Below are 21661 nucleotides of genomic sequence, written 5' to 3'. Positions count from 1 at the left end.
TTTGACTGATCACCTTAGGTTGCATGCATCTAGATATATGTTGTGAAACTAAATAAGCTCGAAAGGATGATAGTTTCAATAGGCAACAAGTGGATATCCTAAGATAATATTCATGAGAAAAGGGATCATAGAGGACATAGGGTACATTAATTTGGAGCTATGCGCTATGTGTTTGTCACTCTCACAGATCGTAATGACTCTTGCATGGGTAACAGCTGCCTTAGCTTAGCACTAGGGAACATGCAAGTTAACTGGCTAAGGAAGGCCCAAGAAGCTCTTAGTTTATGCGCAGTAAGGGGAGTAATTGCTAAAAGTAACTAGCCAAACCTTTTAGTAGACGAACTTTGTTGACATGTTTATATATTGATTGTTAATATCCATAGTAGAGTGAATGGTATGCTAGTGGTGGATTCTGACCCCTAGTGTTTCTTTATTATTGTTTTATCCAAATTCATTTAGTTGTTCTTTTTAAGTTTTGTCATTTATCTGTTAGTTTGTCTAGTCTCAAAAACCAATCAAAACTCCCCATTTGCGTGTGTGAGTTAGAGTTGATTTAATCGAATTTAATTAAGTTAGTGATCATAACACTAGTACAATTCCCTGTGGGATCGACCTCGTATTTGTAAGCTTTGCTACTCCGCGATTCGTGCACTTGCGAGTTAACCTAGAGCTCAGAAAAAGTTATTTAATTTGCTCTAGGAAAACATACAACACTTGGTTGTATTTCCATCAATTGGTGTGGATTCTGAATTCTTAGCATTGCATTTGTGTGTGTGTATGTGGTGTGCGTGAGTTTCACAATTTACAAACCCCCTGTCGTGTGTGTGTGTTTGGTGATTCTAATTGGTAAGTTGAATTGGTTTGATGTATATTTATCTATTCCTCGTGGGATTGACCTCGTACTTATACGCTATGCTTACATGAGCGATTCGTATACTTGCGAGCTACAACTTGGTATTCGTTTCTAAATTCTAAGTAAAACAAGTTGTACAAAAAGGAGCAACACATCCCCATACTTTTCTTGCCAACCGGAATAATTTGGTGCAATTTCAGCGAAATAGACCTAACACTACTACAGAAAGTGTCATAGATGACACCCAATATTTGGATATAATGACTCATCTTTTTTAATAAGTCATTAAACCCTTTTTATGACACTTCATTCCACACTTCAAACATATTTCACTTGAAAAAGTGAAATATTTTTTCACTTTCCCCCGCAACCCCCTATCTCTCTCTTCTCTCTCTCTCCCCGAGTTCTCTCTTCAATCTGCAACATTTCTGCGGCGGCTGGCGACGGGACCGGCACCAGGCTGCTTGCCTCCTCCTCCCCTTCTCCCTCTGGTCTTCGTCTCCTCGACCACCCAGCCAAGGACCCGATTCGAACCCAAACAGCGTCAAACCCCTTTCCAGCGATCCACCGTTTTCGGCGACGGCAAGGTGTCGCGCCACCACCAACCTTCTCTCCTCGGTGCCCTGAACCTCCTAATACATTTCTTTTGTTCCGAAGACGACGCACGGCGGTGCATCGAAACAAAAAAGCTCGTGGCTTTTCCGGCGAGTTTACAGCGACTCCGGCAGCTGTTGGCCTCAACCCAGGTATCAATCTTGGTCCCATCTTTTTTCTCTACATCTCTGTGTACCAGGATTGATCTGAAATTTAAAGGAATGAAAAACCCTAAATCCGAACCCACAACTACTGCGAGCTTTGTCGTGATGTATGGTTTTGATATGTGTGTGGATAATTGGTTTAAGTTTTCTCTCTCAATTCACTATCAGTCATTGTTCATAAAATATCTATTTATGTTCTCCATGAATTTGATATTGGGTTGGGGGTGATTAGTATTTCTGCATGTCTTGGTGAATCTGATATTGGGTTTTTCAATATTTGATTTTCTCATAATCTAGGTTAATTTGATTTTTTTTTTCTTATAAATCTACTTATCCCCTCTAATTAGAGTTTATAAATTTCTGCCTTATGTAGTAATCTTCGTGCTTATCTGCTGTATTATTGAGAAGAAGCAGTACTCTATGGATATCTCTTCTAAGTTGGGAATCAGTTTATCTTTGGTGCCTTCCATCATTGTGGTGGTTAGTCTTCTGCCATTGTCTCTGTTTTCTAATTAATTTGCAATCCCTAATCAACTTTCTTAAATTATTGGCTATTGTTAGTTTTAGCTGAATGAATCCTATATCAAGAGAATTAGTTTATTTGATTTCAGCTTCTGTTCTAAAGCTAATATAATCTAAGGTTAAAACTTTGCAGGCGGTGTGCATCCTCATGGCTATGATTGCAACCCTGCCACACATAATTCCGCTGCAAATTATAGACCTGAAGTTTCAGATTTTGATATGTTTCCCAAGTTCCTAATTATTTGTCTAAAACTATCAGATTCCTAGTATATATTAATCTAAAATTTTTAAACATGATACTCGTACCTCTACAACATGGGCTCTTGAGGGTCAGTCATTATGCATCAAACATTTTATAACTTTGTATTTAGAATTTATTCTGTCTTTGTAGGTAAAAAAATATGACTTTGCGTATCCAATTTTTATGACTTTGTATTTAAATTCTTTCCTTTTTGGTCTGTTTCTTAACTCACTATAGTGCAAGTGAGTGAATGATGGCAACAGAGAAGGTGGTGAAGACAGTAATTTGAAATGGGTCATCTTTGTTTTGTTCATTATGTGTTTGTTTTTTGGTGGGTTCTAATGGTTTGAATGTGTGTGATCAAGTGGCTCAAGTTTTGCTTACTCTGCCATACTCATTCTCACAGCTGGGGATGCTCTCAGGCACACTTTTTTTAGCTCTTCTATGGCTTGTTGGGAAGCTGGACAGCTTACCTCATTAGCACACTCTATGTGGATGAATACAGAACCAGAAAAGAAAGAGAAAAAGTTGATTTTAGAAACCATGTCATCCAGGTTAGTTTAACACTTTAACTCACCCTCTAACCCCACAACTTCGTACTGAATGACATACATGACTGATGATTAGCATATATATATATATATAATAATGTTCTTTTAATATCTGATTGCATTGTTTATATACATATGTTATATGTGGTTTTGCAATTTGATTTAGCTAAGTTCTGATATGCACTAGCTACTACAAAAAGCTTAATAGAGGAGCAGTTATTCTTACTAACATGATTGGTCTTGGAAACAAGGCATGCATCAAACAAGGTAACTCTTACTTCATTAATTTCCTTCCCTATATCTTTTTTGAGGTCTTTCTTTTACTTGTTGCTATGTCGTTCAAATGGTATGTAGGTTTGCAAGTACCTATTATCAATTCTCAAGAGTGGTTCTTTTTATTTTTTACTATCTAAATTTATGAATTTAAAACTGGGGATGAGACAAGTCTTCCATTCTTAGATTTTGGTTTTCATTGAACAAGGTTTCCATTGAACAAGTCTTATGTCTTTGTAGGTAAAGAAATCTGTCTTTGGAGGTCCAATTTTTATGACTGTTTAAAATTTTGTTTTTTTGGTATATTTCTTAACTTAGTTGTATCTTGATGATTGTCTAGGTAGGGCTGTCTACATACGTGACTAAGTAAATTGCACAGTCTGGACTCTAAAGGTTTTTCCAAAGTTTTACAACCCTTTTCTTCTAGCTATATGTATTTCTTTTTATTGGTTATATGGTTTGTTGGTGTCAGTTGTCTTAGGTTGCTTGATTTTCACTGATGTTTGCTTTTTTTTTTTTTTAAGTACTTAAAGTTGTGTTATGTTGTTGAATGTTTTCTTAGAACAAAATAAGCAATTATCTCATTCCAAGTATACTCGCAACTGCACAAATCGCATCAGTAGCAAAGCGTACAAGCACGAGGTCGATCCCACATGGAATGGTTAATAAACAACAAATCAATGTAATTAATCACTAGAATAACTAAATGGGGGGGGGGGTTTTGGAAGATGGAAACACACGCACACATCACCACACGCACACACCCTTTATTCTATCTTGCAATGTTAAGTTTTCGGTTTCAAATCAGATAAGCATGCAATAACCATTCAAGGCTAATGACAGTTAATTTGAACACAACATATTAAAGTTTGACTGCTAAAAAGGTTTGGCTAGTTACTTTCTCGCAATTGTTCTCCTAATGCATAAACTAAGAGCTTCTTGGGCCTTCCTTAGCCAGTTAACCTACATGTTCCCTAGTTCAAGCTAAGGCAGCTGTTACCCATGCATGAGTCATTAAGTTTTATGAGAACGTCAAACATGCACAACATATAAGCTTTGACTATTTCCTTATAGAGGTCGCCCAACCCCACTACCAAGAATAATCCCTTATTCCCTTGTTACTTGTGGTTTAGTGTCTTTGACTATTTCACAGCTAAACCTAACAAATAAACTAGATGCAATTACCCTAAGGTGGCCAGTCAAAGGATACAAACAACTAGTGACGGGTTCTAATAGATAGTGGAAATTTAATACATGTAAACATCAAACTAACAGACCAAGAGACGGATAAACAATTTGTTAGAACATGCAAATCCATTAATCGACCTACGACTAACATGCAAGATAGAATAACTAACCTACATACTTAATTTAAATAAATAAAAACAGCAACAATAAATAATGAAATCCCAATTCATGCTTAACAATAAAATCAGAAACACAAAGTTGACGGAATTAAATGCATGCACGAATTGAAGTCAGAACCACAACTAAACTAGATTGAAAATTATAAACTAACTAAAATCTGAAACATGCATTGAAGAAAACCAAAGCTTTAAACTAATTAAATTCAGCAACTCAATTAAATAAATTCAGAAATATAAACTAGATAAATTTAGAAACATAAACCAACATAAAATCAGAATTCTAGAAGGAAAAAGAAAACAAAAATCAGAGATGCAAACACATGGGGGCTGCGGCAAGGAGAGAGGAAGAAGGAGGCACCTAGCAAGCAGGAGGAACTCACGGCAAGGTGAGCTAGGGCTTGCGGCAAGGCTGATTCCTTCTCTCTCTCACTTGTCACGCCACCCTCTCTCTCTAAGTCTCTCTGAATTCGGCTCTCTCTCACTCTCTCTAGCTTCTGAAAATAAAAACCTAAAACTGAAAATAAAACTAGCAGGAGGTCAGAGGTCAGAGGATTCTTGGGTTCTGAATTTAGAGGATATATATAGAGGTGCAATCCTTGAGAGGCAAGGAAAAGGTAACTTGCGGCAGCAGCTAGGGTTAGGGTGAATCAGGCCTTGCGGCATGGGCTGCTCCTTGGGCTTAAGTGATTCACGCCTAGCCTAGCTAGGGTTCCTTCCTTGCGCATGGGCTGCTGGTCTTGGGCTTTGGGCTTGCATGTTGGGCTGAAGTGGCTTGCACAAGATGGGCTAGGGTTTCACTCCATGGGCTTCCACCTTGGGCTTGCATCTTGGGTTTGCGCATGGGCTCCTTGGCTGCTAGGGTTTGCATGGCATGCATGTGCATGTATGGGCTGCCATCTTGCTCCTTACGCATGGACTTTGGGCTGCTAGGGTTTGGACCCATGCATGTGCATGCATGGCCCATCTAGGTTCGGCATCCCTTAGGCCCATGGGCCCTCGACTTTTGACTTCCCATTTTGCCCCTCATTTCCATTTGAATTCAAATTCATTTCTTCCCTCCATTCATTTCCATGGATGTCCACCACCTTCTAGAAGCTTCTGGAACCTTGTCTTTGTAGAGTTGACTGTGACCAACATTTCCTGGTGCAACTAGGATTCCTTGAAAATGAAGGATTCCTTATCCGTTTCGACTTCTCGTAATGACCATATTGCCCCTGGGGTCTCCTAGTGTCATTAGGACTCCTTTCCCTAGTTGGGTTAGGTTTCCTAGTTCAACCAGGATTTCCTGTTCGAATCAGGATTTCATATTTCTGGCTCCGCAATGATGGTTCTTGTTGATGTGTTTTCTTAGAATAAAATAAACAAATACCTCATTCTAAGTTTACTCGCAAGTGCACGAATCGCATCAGTAGCAAAGCGTACAAGCACGAGGTCGATCCCACAGGGAATGGTTAATATACAATAAATCAATGCAATTAATCACTAGAATAACTAAATGGGGGGTTTTGAAAGGATGGAACACACGCACACATCACCACACACACACACACACTTTATTCTATCTTGCAATGTTAATTTTCAGTTTCAAATCAGATAAGCATGCAATAACCATCCAAGGCTAATGACAGTTAATTTGAACACAACATATTAAAGTTTGACAGCTAAAAAGGTTTGGCTAGTTACTTTCTCGCCATTGTTCTCCTAATGCATAAACTAAGAGCTTCTTGGGCCTTCCTTAGCTAGTTAACCTACATGTTCCCTAGTTCAAGCTAGGGCAGCTGTTACCCATGCAGGAGTCATTAAGTTTTATGAGAACGTCAAACATGCACAACATATAAGCTTTGACTATTTCCTTATAGAGGTCGCCCAACCCCACTACCAAGAATAATCCCTTATTCCCTTGTTACTTGTGGTTTAGTGTCTTTGACTATTTCACAGCTAAACCTAACGGATAAACTAGATGCAATTACCCTAAGGTGGCCATTCAAAGGATGCAAACAACTAGTGACGGGGGTTTTAATAGATAGTGGAAATTTAATATGCGCAAACATCAAACTAACAGACCAAGAGACGGATAAACGATTTGTTAGAACATGCAAATCCATTAATCGACCTACGACTAACATGCAAGATAGAATAACTAACCTACATAATTAAAACTAATAAATAAAAGAAAACAGAAACTAACAAATAAATAAAATCCCAATTCATGATTGTTAACGGAAATCAGAAACGCAAACTGAACAAACTTAGAAACATAAACTAAACAATTAATTTAAAGTGCATAAACTAAATGGAATCAGGAACGCGAAATTAAAGAAACTAAAAGCGTAAACAAAAGGAAATCAGCAACATGAATTAAAAGCAATAAAGAGATAACTAAATAAAAATCAGATTGCAAAGATTAAATAACAACTAACTAAAATCAGAACCAAAGCTATAAAATAAATAAAAAGACAACTGAATTAAACCAGCAAATTAATTTAATAAAATCAGTAACATGATCCAACAATAACAATAGAAACTAAAAGGAAAAGGAAAACAAAAATCAGAGGTGCAACAAATGGGGGCTGCGGCAAGGAGGGAGGAAGGAGGAGGCACCTAGCACAAGCAATTGGCTCACGGCAAGGTGAGCTTGGGCTTGTGGCTGCGGGTGATCCTTCCCTCTCAATGTCACGCCACCCTCTTCCTAAACCTCTCTCTGAATTCGGCTCACCTTACAAGAATGAAAGTCTGAAGCTAAAAACCTAAATCAGCAAAATAAAACTAAGAGAGAGAAGAGAGAATTCGGCTGAACCTAGGAGGAATAAAAAGTGTCTCTAAAAGTCTGAATGAGGAGGTTTAAATAGGAGAAGACTTCCTTGAGAGGCAAGGAAGAGACTTGCGGCTGCATAGGGTTTTCCTTCTCCTAGTGCCTTGCGGCTTTAGCTAGGGTTAGCTGACTAGGGCCTTGCGGCATGGGCTTCCCCCTTTGGGCTTAAGTGGCTCACGCCTAGCCTAGCTAGGGTCCCTCCTTGGTGCATGGGCTGGTCCCTTTGGGCTTGCATGTTGGGCTTCAGTAGCTTGCACAAGATGGGCTAGGGTTTCACTCCATGGGCTTCCACCTTGGGCTTGTCACCTTGGGCCTGCGCATGGCCCCTTGTCTTGCTAGGGTTTGCATGGCATGCATGCGCATGCATGGGCTGCCATCTTCCTCCTTGCGTGTGGCTTTTGGGCTGCTAGGGTTTGGGCCCATGCATGTGCATGCATGGCCCACTTGGTTCGGCATCCCTAGGGCCCATGGGCCCTCCACTTTTGACTTCCCATTTTGCCCCTCATTTCCATTTGAATTCAAATTCATTTCTTCCCTCCATTCATTTCCATGGATGTCCACCACCTTCTGGACGCTTCTGGAACCTTGAAAAACATTTCCTGGTGCAACTAGGATTTCTTGAAAATGAGAGATTCCTTATCCATTTCGACTTCTCGTAATGACCATATTGCCCCTGGGGTCTCCTAGTGTCACTAGGACTCCTTTCCCTAGTTGGGTTAGGTTTCCTAGTTCAACCAGGATTTCCTGTTTGAATCAGGATTTCACATTTCTGGCTCCGCAATGATGGTTCTGGACTTGATGTTTCCTAGTGTGACTAGGAATCCTCATTTGACTAGGATTTCTGCACTTTTCCTGGTTTGACCAGGATTTCACTCGTTTTCCTGGTTTGGCCAGGAAATGTCCCAAAATGGCTCCATTTGCTTCTTTTTCTCATTTCTGCTTCATTTGACCTGAAAACACAAAAACAAGACAAGAAACACAAAATAGCGAGTTCTAACACTCTAGGTTAAGGAATTAGTATCATAAAGTGATGCAAAATGCACACTCATCAGTTCTGGACTTGATGTTTCCTAGTGTGACTAGGAATCCTCATTCGACTAGGATTTCTGCACTTTTCCTGGTTTGACCAAGATTTCACTCGTTTTCCTGGTTTGACCAGGAAATGTCCCAAAATGGCTCCATTTGCGTCTTTTTCTCATTTCTGCTTCATTTGACCTGAAAATACAAAAACATGACAAGAAACACAAAATATCGAGTTCTAACACTCTAGGTTAAGGAATTAGTATCGTAAAGTGATGCAAAATGCACACTCATCATATGTTTAATTTTTGTTTGTTGCTTGGGCACAGGTACTCTGTTGTTGGCTAGGGTGATTGCAGTGTGACCTTAGCTAGGGTGATTGCAGTGACTTGTACCATCAGCCAGGCTTTAGTAATATTTTGTTTATTTATTTTTTTAACAACAAATTACTTGTTTAATTGTAATTTGTTTATTTAGTAAATTCGAAATTGGTTTTGTATTCCTATTCATAGTATTGTGGTCACTAATATATAAGTTTTGGCTAGTAATACCTTTTTGTGGTGTGTATTCGAAGGATGTTATTTTAATTTTTTTTTGGATAATTTTAAAGTTTCAATGACTCATTTTAGCTGTCATCTTTGCTATAAAATGACTCTTTTTTGGGTTTTAATAACTCTTTTTATTTGTCATATTTTAGATTTAATGACACATTTATAAGATTTAATGACACATAAATTGTGTCATCGAAGACTTTTAATGACACTTTTTGCGTGTCATGTTTATAGACTTTTAATGACACCCACATAGATGACTCATTTCATATGTGTCATAAAATGAATTAGATGACACGGTTTCAGTGTCATCTTTGATGATTTTTGTAGTAGTGAAATATGCAACGAAATGACATTTTCGTGCGTTCTTAAAACTAAATGTGATTCAATATGTCTAGAACGCTTATCCTAACATGAGAAAGTGTTTCCCCATGTCTTTCTTGCCAACCGGGAACGTTTTGGTGCAATTTGGATGAAATTAGACCAAGCATGCACCGAAATGTAGTTTCCATGCGTTCTTAACTTGAAATGTTGTTCAATAGGTCTAGAACGCTAATCCTAACATGAGAAAGTGCATCCCCATAGTTTTCTTGCCAACCGAGAACGATTTGGCGCAATTTGGATGAAATTGGACCAAGTATGCAATGAAATGTCGTATTCCTGCGTACTTAAAACCAAATGTGGTTCAATAGGTCTAGAAAGCTAATCCAAACAAAAGAAAGTGTTTCCGCATGTCTTTCTTCCCAACCGATCACGATTTGATGCAATTTGGACGAAATTAGACCAAGTATGCACTAAAATGAAGTTTTTGTGCGTTCTTAACACCATAAATGGTTCAATAGGTCTAGAACGCTAATCCCTGATGAGTGTTCATTTTACGCTATTTTATGATACTAACTCCCTAACCTAGAGTGTTAGAACTCGATCATTTTGTGTTTGTTGTCTTGTTTTTGTGTTTTTAGGTCAAATGAAGCATAAATAGGAAATATGAGCAAATGGAGCCGTTTTGGGACATTTCCTGGTTAAACTAGGAAAATGGGTCAATTCCTGGTCGAACCAGGAAAAGAACTGAAATCCTAGTCAAATGAAGATTCCTAGTCACACTAGGAAACATCAAGTCCAGAACCATCATTGTCGAGCCAGAAATGAGAAATCCTGATTGGAACATGAATTCCTGGTTGAACTAGGAAACCTAACCCTACTAGGGGAAGGAGTCCTAATGACACTAGGAGACTCCAGGGGCAATATGGTCATTACGAGAAGTCAAAATAGATAAGGAATCTTTCATCTACAAGAAATCCTAGTTGGACTAGAAAAGGTTGGTCAAAGTCAACTCATTCAAGTCAAGGTTCCAGAAGCTTCTAGAAGGTGGTGGACATCCATGGAATCAAATGGAGGAAAGAAATGAATTCGAATCCAAGAAGGAGGGAGGGGTAAAATTGGAAGTCAAAGTCAATGGTCAAGGGTCAACCATATCATGTCATGAAGTCAATTGGGCTTTGGGCCTAGGTGAAGTCGAAATCCACAAGAATGGTGAGGTGGCAGCCCAAAACATTATTTGCATGCTTGTAGCCCATTCAGCCCAAGTCATACAGCCATGCATCCCTAAAGCCCATCACGCCACTTGCTTGTTGCAGCCAGCCCATGTTCTTTTAAAGGAAACCCTAGCCCATCACGCCTACAAAGAGAAAGCCCAAGGAAACCTAGCTGAAAAAGAAGTCAAAACCCTGGAAAATAGAGCACCAATTTCGACAGCAATTCTGTAATTCTCCAGAACGAATCAGGTAGCATACCATATATGGTTGGAAAGATACGGATGTTAGCTTCGCAGGGAATTTTACGGATTTCGATTCTGAGTTTTGTAGCTCAAGATATGGTCATTTTAGTGGAGGTAGCGCAGCAGTTCCGCGAGCTGAAAATGGAGTTACGCCCAAAAAAAGCCCAAATCAGCCCAAGGCACATGTTTGGCCGAAAATTATAAGTCTTGGTGTGCAAGGAATGCACTTATCCCACATTGAAGAGAAAGAGAAATCTCAGCCCCACTCTCCTCTATAAATACATCTTTATAACTCAAGGAGGGGGATCTCCTCTCTGAAATTTCAGAAACCCTAGCCTAGTCTCTCTCTCTTCTTGCCGCACACCCTACCCTCCTTTCTCTCTCTTTCTTTTCTCACGTAGCCTAGGAACCCTAGCAGCCCCCATTATTTCTCTTCCCTTGCCGCAGCCACCATCATCTCTCTTTCTTTATTTTTCTGCTGAACCGAAGGAGGAGGAAGGAGTCGAGCCGCTGCCACCTTGTGCCGCCGCCGCTGCCACTCTTTAAGGATGTTCTCTTTGTTTTTCTTTTGGAATTCTAGTTTTTAATTGTTTTGTTTAATTAGTTTGCTTTCCAACATGGATTGGAAATTTATTTATGTTATTCAGATTTTCTTTTCTATTTTAATTATGTAGGTTTATTTATTCTATCTTGCACGTTAGTTGTAGGTTGATTATTGGATTTGCATGCTTTAACAAATCGTTTATCCGTCTCTTGGTCTGTTAGTTTGATGTTTGCACGTATTAAATTTCCACTATCTATTAGAACCCGTCACTAGTTGTTTGCATCCTTTGACTGGCCACCTTAGGGTAATTGCATCTAGTTTAATTGTTAGGTTTAGCTGTGAAATAGTCAAAGACACTAAACCACAAGTAACAAGGGAATAAGGGATTATTCTTGGTAGTGGGGTTGGGCGACCTCTATAAGGAAGTAGTCAAAGCTTTTATGTTGTGCATGTTTGACGTTCTTATAAAACTTAAGGACTCCTGCATGGGTAACAGCTGCCTTAGCTTGAACTAGGGAACATGTAGGTTAACTGGCTAAGGAAGGCCCAAGAAGCTCTTAGTTTATGCATTAGGAGAACAATTGCGAGAAAGTAACTAGGCAAACCTTTCTAGCAGTCAAACTTTAATATGTTGTGTTCAAATTAATTGTCATTAGCCTTGGATGGTTATTGCATGCTTATCTGATTTGAAACTGAAAACTTAACATTTCAAGATAGAATAAAGGGTGTGTGCGTGTGGTGATGTGTGCGTGTGTTTCCATCTTCCAAAACCCCCCATTTAGTTATTCTATTGATTAATTGAATTGAATTGTTGTGTATTAACCATTCCCTATGGGATAGACCTCGTGCTTGTACGCTTTGCTACTGATGCGATTCGTGCACTTGCGAGTATACTTGGAATGAAATAGATGTTTATTTTGTTCTAAGAAAACATTCAACAATCCCTAACACGAGAAAGTGCATTCGCGTGGCTTTCTTGCCAACTGGGAACGATTTGGCGCAATTTGGATGAAATTGGATCAAGTACGCGACCAAATGATGTTTTCTTGTGTTCTTAAAACCAAATGTGGTTCAATAGGTCTAAAAAGATAATCCAAACATGAGACAGTGTTTCCACATGCCTTTTTTGCCAACCGATCACGATTTGGTGCAATTTGGACGAAATTAGACCAAGTATGCACAAAAATGAAACTTTTGTTTGTTCTTAACTTAAAATGTCATTCAATAGGTTTAGAACGCTAATCCTAACATGAAAAAGTGCATCTGCATGGTTTTCTTGTCAATCGGGAACAATTTAGTGCAATTTGGACGAAATTGTACCAAGTATGCACCAAAATGATGTTTTCGTGCGTTCTTAAGACCATATGTGGTTCAATGGATTTAGAATGCTAATTTTAACCTGAGAAAGTGCAACCTTATTGGTTTCTTGTCAATCGGGAACAATTTAGTGTAATTTGGAAGAAATTAGACCAAGTATGCAAAAAAATGACGTTTTCATGCGTTCTTAAAACCAAATGTGATTCAGTAGGTCTAGAACGCTAATTCTAACATGAGAAAGTGTTTCCGCATGACTTTTTTACCAACCAGTCACGTTTTGGTGCAATTTGGATGAAATTAGACCAACTATGCACTGAAATGTAGTTTTCGTGTGTTCTTAACTTCAAATGTGGTTCAATAAGTCTAGAACGCTAATCCTAACATGGGAAAGTGCATCCCCATGGTTTTCTTGCCAACCGGGAACGATTTTGTGCAATTTGGATGAAATTGGATCGAGTATGCACTGAAATGATGTTTTCATGCGTTCTTAACACCATATGTAGTTCAGTAGATCTAGAACGCTAATCTTAACATGAGAAAGTGCATTTCCATGGTTTGTTGCCAACCGAGAATAATTTGATGCAATTTGGACGAAATTAAACTAAGAATGCACCGAAATGACGTTTTTGTCCGTTCTTAAAACCAAATTTTGGAGAAAGTGTTTCCACATTTCTTTCTTGCCAACCAATCACGTTAAGCTACACTTTGGATGACGTTAGACCAAGTATGCACTGAAATGAAGTTTTTGTGCGTTCTTAACACCATATATGGTTCAATAGGTGTAGAACGCTAATCCCTAACATGAGAAAGTGCATCCCCATGGTTTTCATGCCAACCGGGAGCGATTTGGTGCAATTTGGGCAAAATTAGACCAAGAATGCAACAAAATGACATTTTCGTGCATTCTTAAAACCAAATGTGGTTTAATAGGTCTACAACACTAATCCATAACATGAGAAAGTGCATCCTTATGGTTTTCTTGCCAATTAGGAACAATTTGTTGCAATTTGGACAAAATTGAACAAACCATGCACCGAAATGATGTTTTCGTGTGTGGTTAACACGAAATGCGGTTCAATAGGTCTAGAACGCTAATCTCTAACATGAGAAAGTGCATCCCCACGGTTTTCTTGCCAACTATGAACAATTTGGTGCAATTTGGACAAAATTGGACCAATTATGCACCGAAATGACGTTTTTGTTGTCATTTGCCCATAGTTTTTGTTGCTCCTTTTTGTACAACTTGTTTTACTTGGAATTTAGAAACGAATACCAAGTTGTAGCTCGCAAGTATACGAATCGCTCATGTAAGCATAGCATATAAGTACAAGGTTGATCCCAAGAGGAATAGGTAAATACACATCAAACCAATTCAACTTACCAATTAGAATCACCAAACACACACACACGGCAGGGGGTTTGTAGATTGTTAAACTCACACACACCACACACCACATACATGTTGAATGTGTTTTCTTAGAACAAAATAAGCAATTATCTCATTCCAAGTATACTCGCAAGTGCACGAATCGCATCAGTAGCAAAGCGTACAAGCACGAGGTTGATCCCACAGGGAATGGTTAATAAAAGACAAATCAATGTAATTAATCACTAGACTAACTAAATGGGGGGTTTTGGAAGATGGAAACACACGCACACATCACCACACGCACACACCCTTTATTCTATCTTGCAATGTTAATTTTCGGTTTCAAATCAGATAAGCATGCAATAACCATAAAAGGCTAATGACAGTTAATTTGAACACAACATATTAAAGTTTGACTGCTAAAAAGGTTTGGCTAGTTACTTTCTCGCAATTGTTCTCCTAATGCATAAACTAAGAGCTTCTTGGGCCTTTCTTAGCCAGTTAACCTATATGTTCCCTAGTTCAAGCTAAGGCAGCTGTTATCCATGCAGGAGTCATTAAGTTTTATGAGAACGTCAAACATGCACAACATATAAGCTTTGACTATTTCCTCATAGAGGTCGCCCAACCCCACTACCAAGAATAATCCCTTATTCCCTTGTTACTTGTGGTTTAGTGTCTTTGACTATTTCACAGCTAAACCTAACAAATAAACTAGATGCAATTACCCTAAGGTGGCCAGTCAAAGGATGCAAACAACTAGTGACGGGTTCTAATAGATAGTGGAAATTTAATACATGCAAACATCAAACTAACAGACCAAGAGACGGATAAACGATTTGTTAGAACATGCAAATCCATTAATCAACCTACGACTAACATGCAAGATAGAATAACTAACCTACATACTTAAATTAAATAAATAAAAATAGCAACCAACAATAATGAAATCCCAATTCATGCTTAACAATAAAATCAGAAACACAAAGCTAACGAAATTAAATGCATGCACAAATTGAAATCATAACCACAACTAAACTAGATTGAAGAATATAAACTAACTAGAATCTGAAACATGCATTGAAGAAAACCAAAGCTTTAAACTAATTAAATTCAGCAACTCAATTAAATAAATTCAGAATTATAAACTAGATAAATTTAGAAACATAAACCAACATAAAATCAGAATTCTAGAAGGAAAAAGAAAACAAAATCAGCGATGCAAACACAAGGGTGGCTGCGGCAAGGAGGGAAGAAGAAGGAGACACCTAGCAAGCAATTGGCTCACGACTATGGTGAGCTAGGGCTTGCGGCAAGGGGCTGGTTCCTTATCCCTCTCACTTGTCACGCCACCTTCTCTCTATGTCCCTCCGAATTCGGCTCCCTCTCTCACTTTTATTTTCTGAAAACTAAAACCTAAAACAGAAAAATAAACTAGGAACTAGGAGAATTCGGCTGGTGCAAAAAGTGTGAAGTGAGGTCCCTAGGGTTCTGAATTAAGGGGGTATATATAGAGGTGCAATCCTTGAGAGGCAAGGAAGAGGTGACATGCGGCTGCTAGGGTTTCTTCTCCTTGTGGCTTGCGGCATCAGCTAGGGTTTCTAGCTATGGGCTTGCGGCAAGGGCTTGTCCTCTTGGGCTTAAGTGGCGCATGCAAGTCAGCTAGGCCTCCCTCCTTGCGCATGGGCTGCTGGTCTTGGACCTTGATGTGCTTTGGGCTCACATGTGTTGGGCTGAAGTGGCTTGCACAAGATGGGCTAGGGTTTCACTCCATGGGCTTCCACCCTGGGCTTGCATCATGGGCTTGCGCATGGGCTCCTTGGCTGCTAGGGTTTGCATGGCATGCATGCGCATGCATGGGCTGCCATCTTGCTCCTTACGCATGGACTTTGGGCTGCTAGGGTTTGGGCCCATGCATGTGCATGCATGGCCCATCTTAGGTTCGGCATCCCTTCGGCACATGGGCCCTTGACTTTTGACTTCCCATTTTGCCCCTCATTTCCATTTGAATTCAAATTCATTTCTTCCATCCATTCATTTCCATGGATGTCCACCACCTTCTGGAAGCTTCTGGAACCTTGACTTTGACCAACATTTCCTGGTGCAACTAGGATTCCTTGAAAATGAGAGATTCCTTATCCATTTCGACTTCTCGTAATGACCATATTGCCCCTAGGGTCTCCTAGTGTCATTAGGACTCATTTCCCTAGTTGGGTTAGGTTTCCTAGTTCAACCAGGATTTCCTGTTCGAATCAGGATTTCACATTTCTGGCTCCGCAATGATGGTTCTGAACTTGATGTTTCCTAGTGTGACTAGGAATCCTCATTCGACTAGGATTTCTGCACTTTTCTTGGTTTGGCCAGGATTTCACTCGTTTTCTCGGTTTGACCAGGAAATGTCCCAAAATGGCTCCATTTACTTATTTTTCTCATTTCTGCTTCATTTGACCTGAAAACACAAAAAAAAGACAAGAAACACAAAATATCGAGTTCTAACACTCTAGGTTAAGGAATTAGTATCTTAAAGTGATGCAAAATGCACACTCATCACACCCCCAAACTTAGATTTTGCTAGTCCTCGAGCAAATAAAGGGAAGAAAAGACTCAAAACTGACTCTAACATCCCAACAACTGAATTCATGCGCACAACCATTAATCACATGGGAAAGCAAGGCATATAAATTGTATTCTCCAAATTCTAATAATATTTCAAATAACATACCTCGCTCCTCTATTGTCATATAGGCCATCCTTGACACAAATCCAAGTATTAGACAAACAAGACTAAATCAATACATACATAATAAATTCAACTCCAATCCTCACTATGGCATACTCTCAATGATAAACACTCAAGAATTTGGTTGATATGTGCACTCAACAGTATATGTGAGAGGAAATATGTAACAAAAACAATTAGCTCACATATGTACATGAAATAAAGGCACATTTTAGAAAGAAATACTGATCTCATGAAAGGAATCCAAATGCTTGAAATAGAATCAATGACCATAGGCTCCCTTCTTAAATAGACTCCACATAAGTATAATACACACCTCTTGAGATCAGCTAGGGCTTTTAATCGGGTTATAATGAAGGCTTAGGCTAGGATAGGGTATTGAAATGAAACGGAAACACAAAGGGCTAAATTCATGGAATTGCAAGCATCAATAGAACATTCTGAGGTACACTTTGCCTTTTGCACTTCATAGCTCAATTTGAACTCTTTTTGCTCACTTTTTCTTTTGAAACCATCCCATCTCTTTCCTTTGATTTCTTTTCTCTTTCTTTTCTTTGGGCATGGCATACATACTTTTCTGACACATTTTTGTATAAGCTATGCATTTTCACTTCTTTTTCACCTTAATCAACATATAAACAACTTGCAATACCATAAAAAGAGTAAAACGGGTAAAAGGGGTGTAACACCCCCAAACTTAGAGTTTGGTATGGGGTTACAAAGAAAATGGCTTAAAAGGCTCAAAATGGGTAACTAGGGATAAAACATGTAATGGGTAGGCTTTCAGGCTATGGGGTACACAAACAGGGCCTAAATTCATTTCTCAAGAGTTATGCATATACCACATGCTTTATGTACACAAGAAAAGAGTTCTAGCTCATTGATTCAAGATTATGCATATTCCAAGCAAATGACCAAATGAAAGACAATGAGATCAAAACAACGACTTATATGACAATGATAGAATCAGAGTGGCGCGCAACACTCATGAATTGAAGAACAGGGCTCAAAAGCTCACTTAGGTCATGCAAGTCTACTCTATTATGCATATAATCATTAGTAATGCTAATCACAACCTAAATTCATATCAACAAGGCCAAATGACATAGAATTGCAAGATATGTTATGGAACACTATTAGAATGAAAAGAACATCAAATATACACATAATACTAAAACATGTGTTGGGTCCTTAAATGTTTACATTTTAGGCCCTCTATCTTCATGTATTTAGGACTTAGTCCCTATATTTTATGTTATTTATTTGTATTTTTCTCTTTTGTAGGTGGAAAGCCCATAGGAATTAAATGGATGCAAATCAGCCCATTTTGAGCTTAAAAGAATATGTGCTGTTTAAAGGGAAACCCAAGATCAAGAGAGGGTCCAAGAGCATGAAGAAATGGAAGCCCAGCCCAAACCACATAGGAAGTGGCGTGGTTGCTAGAAGAAAAGGGCTGGCCGCACCTTGCAAGGCTTTCCTTTCCTAATTGGGCTCTAAAAATCAGATTTGATATAACCTGATTTATTTCATTTTAATTCCTGATTTATTGGAGGCCCATTAGGGGAGGAAATCAGCTACATGCAAGCCCATAGGGGTCAGCTGATGAGTGTTCATTTTACGTTATTTTATGATACTAACTCCCTAACCTAGAGTGTTAGAACTCGATACTTTTGTGTCTGTTGTCTTGTTTTTGTGTTTTTAGGTTAAATGAAGCAATGATGGAGAAAGAAGCTAAATGAGGCTATTTTGAGCTAAAAATGGAAGAAATGGGAAAAAGAATCTTGAGGGAATCTGCTAGAAGGATCTGGAATCTGAAAGGAATCTTTGGAGAATCTCAGACAGAATCTTTTGGGGAATCTTTTTTGTCAAGGTTGACTTTTGGTCAAAGGTCAAAGGTCAAAATCAATGGTCAACCGTGCCACATCATCACATGACATGGACCACACATGCAGCCCATGCACTATGGGCCATGCGCATAACCCTAGCCCAAAGGACCAAGGCCATGCGCCTAAACCTAGCAGCCCAAGTCCATCACACCATGCAAGGTGGTAGCCCATGCACTAAAACCCTAGGGCCTATGTGCATCCCATTCAGCCCAAGTCATGCAGCCATGCGCAAGCTAGAAGGGAGCAAGCCCATTCCAAGCTTCCTTGCGCCAGCCCACTTGCAAGTCACTTAAGCCCATCACGCTTACAAGGTTGCAGCAGCCCACATGTGTGTTTGTAAACCCTAGCCCAAGTCGACACACAAGGAGTCCTTATCTTGCAAGGAAGTCAAAACCCTGAAATCTGAACATCAAATTTCGACAGCAATTCTGTAATTCTCCAGAACGAATCAGGTAGCATGCCATATATGGTTGGAAAGATACGGATGTTAGCTTCGCAGGGAATTTTACGGATTTCGATTCCGAGTTTTCTAGCTCAAGTTAGGGGAGGCACGCCGGTGACCTCAGGTGGCTGAAGATGGCTGGGCGAAGAGAAGAGCGGCGGTTGAGGATTTTCTGGCTTGTTCGCTCGTGTGTGAAGGCTGGGCTGCAAGGGGGTGATTGAGAGATGGTGGTCGGTGCGGTAGGGACACGCCGGTGAGGCTAGGTTGGCTGGTCGTGGTCGGCGGCAAGAGTGGTGGACGTTGGTTGATGTGCAGGGGCGGGTTGCGGGGGAGGAGAAAACAGGGAGAGAGAGTGCGGGGAGAGAGAAGAAATAGTGGGAGAGAGAGTGTGTAGAATATTCTAGAGAGAGAGAGAGAGATCCTCTTAAAAATCTGATTTTTAAACCTAATTTGTCAATTTTACGAAATTGCTCCTCGCTTCAAACGTCCATATCTCTCAAACCGTAACTCGGATCAACGCGTGCTACGTGTCTATGAAATCGTGGGCTCGAAACCTTTCCAACGGACCCAAAGTCACAATCGAAAGCCCATTTATTTTAAAAATCAACTTTGGGTCAAGCCCCAAATGACAGGACCGCCCCCGGATTTCGCCCTGAAACCCGGAGAGGCCCTGTGGGAATCCAAAATCAAGGAAAATCCTACCGAAAATTCGGCAGAACCTCCCCTGAAAATGGACTAACCCAAAATTTTCAGAACCTGTTAAAAGCACTTCTAAAATCTTCAGCCACCTCTACCGCAACCAAAAAGGGTCTCAGACCCAAACATACCACAATAACATAAGGTTCCAGTATGGTTTTCAGAGCCACTACTTTTACTACGACAAATTTTACAGTTAAAGTAAAAAGGAACTTCCAAAATGAAAACGATGCCTACAAGATCTGGGTAAAGAAAATGGACGTTATCCCTTGACGTGATTGGCTCGACCTCCACCAAAGCTACGGCCTGGGGGAAACAATATAAGACAAAACAAGAAAATTGTGAGATAACTCAGTGAGTAGACAAGTTATGAAAACGAAACATAAAGTTAGATTATCTTATAGAAGTCATACAATAAAAATCTTTAAGACCTTACACTCGCCCTTTGAAATCCCCCAGCTTTAAAACTATTTTGCAATCCATTTTCGAAAATCATCTCAAATAAACCTCAATATACGGAAAAAAAACAATAAAACCTTCCAAGCTGAGAAATAGCAAATCTGGACTGAAATTATCCTTATAAACTGATATCTCAAAATACTTACACTTGTACCCGTACTGTAAACATTGTCCTGGCCACAATCCCGTGCACAGGCAGGCTCAAATCCTGGCCACAATCTCGCACGGAGGAGTCACTCCGCACGAGCAGGCTCGTATCCTGGCCACAATCTCGTACGGAGGGGTCACTCCGTACGAGCAGGCTCGTATCCTGGCCACAATCTCGTACGGAGGGTCGCTCCGCACGAGCAGGCTCACATCCTGGCCACAATCCCGTACGGAGGCGTCACTCCGCACGAGCAGGCTCACATCCTGGCCACAATCCCGTACGGATGGGTCACTCCGCACGAGCAGGCTCGTATCCTGGCCACAATCTCGTACGGAGGGTCGCTCCGCACGAGCAGGCTCACATCCTGGCCACAATCCCGTACGGAGGGGTCACTCCGCACGAGCAGGCTCGTACGATCAGTACTTGCATTTTCAATTCACAACATTTCCACTTCCAAAAATAAATTGTCATTGTACTTTCCCAAAAGAACTTTAAATCCATATGTCAACATTTATTCACCAAATCCCAAATCAGATTCAAGATATTAAGATTAATAAAATTAATAAATTTCTATACTCTTACTAGAAAACCCGAAAGTCCACTCTGATTTACTCATTCTCAATTAAAACTCGAGATAATCAAATAAGTAAATTCATAAGGTTTATAAAATGCTTTCACAAATAAAAGTCCACTCACTGTGAAAAGTTAGCGTCGATCCCTCGCTGGATCACCTTAAGCCTCGAGGTGCTGCCTAAAAATGCATAAATAAACATGAAATTAGGCTCGGCTCAGCCATAAACATGCGTGTGTGAAAACTAAGTGTCCCACTCGACTGTCGCTCATCACCACGATTAGAAATCCTCTTCTCTTAAACCCATTAACGCTTATACTCGCTCCAAAACTTTCTTAGCTCAAAATCAACGTCGCTTATGCTCCATAACCCAACCATAAACCTAAAGGTAACATGCGTAAAGCCTACTTGATCCATAAATCTCCCTAGAGTTATTTAGGTATCGGGAAATTCGATCAATCCCAACACCTTCTACCTACCCCACATCAACAAGGAACTCAATTGGGGTTTCAATTTGACATTAAGCTCTTGGATTGACGGCTGGGTGGTCGGAACTACTGCCGTTGCTGCCCAAAACGATGCCTTCAATTGTAAACTTCACCCAAACTCAAACTTTCTCAAAATTTCCAATTTGAAACGACCAATAGCGTTCCTTAGAGTGAAAATTTATCCCAAGCTATCCCAAGACACAAAAAAAATTTCGAAATTCTAAGTAGACCCGAAATGGGTTCCAAACCCTTGAATTCAATCTTCCTTAATAACTC

At 39.8% G+C, this 21661-nt stretch overlaps 1 long non-coding RNA gene across 2 annotated transcripts; it reads left to right on the top strand.

The window, feature by feature from the left end:
- The first annotated feature begins 1207 nt into the window (after window positions 1-1207).
- Window positions 1208-2653, top strand: LOC147280160 (uncharacterized). Of its 2 annotated transcripts, XR_015123480.1 has the most exons (4): window positions 1208-1599; window positions 1985-2091; window positions 2267-2462; window positions 2612-2653. It is a non-coding gene; the product is annotated as an uncharacterized LOC147280160 (long non-coding RNA). The 2 variants fall into 2 exon arrangements; XR_015123479.1 differs by lacking the exon at window positions 2612-2653 and having other exon boundaries at window positions 2267-2587.
- The last annotated feature ends 19008 nt before the right edge of the window (window positions 2654-21661 follow it).

This window comes from Dryas octopetala, chromosome 7, assembly GCF_963921425.1.
Source record: "Dryas octopetala chromosome 7, drDryOcto1.1, whole genome shotgun sequence".
Classification (NCBI taxonomy): Eukaryota; Viridiplantae; Streptophyta; class Magnoliopsida; order Rosales; family Rosaceae; genus Dryas; species Dryas octopetala.
This window is presented reverse-complemented; position numbering and strand designations above follow the sequence as displayed.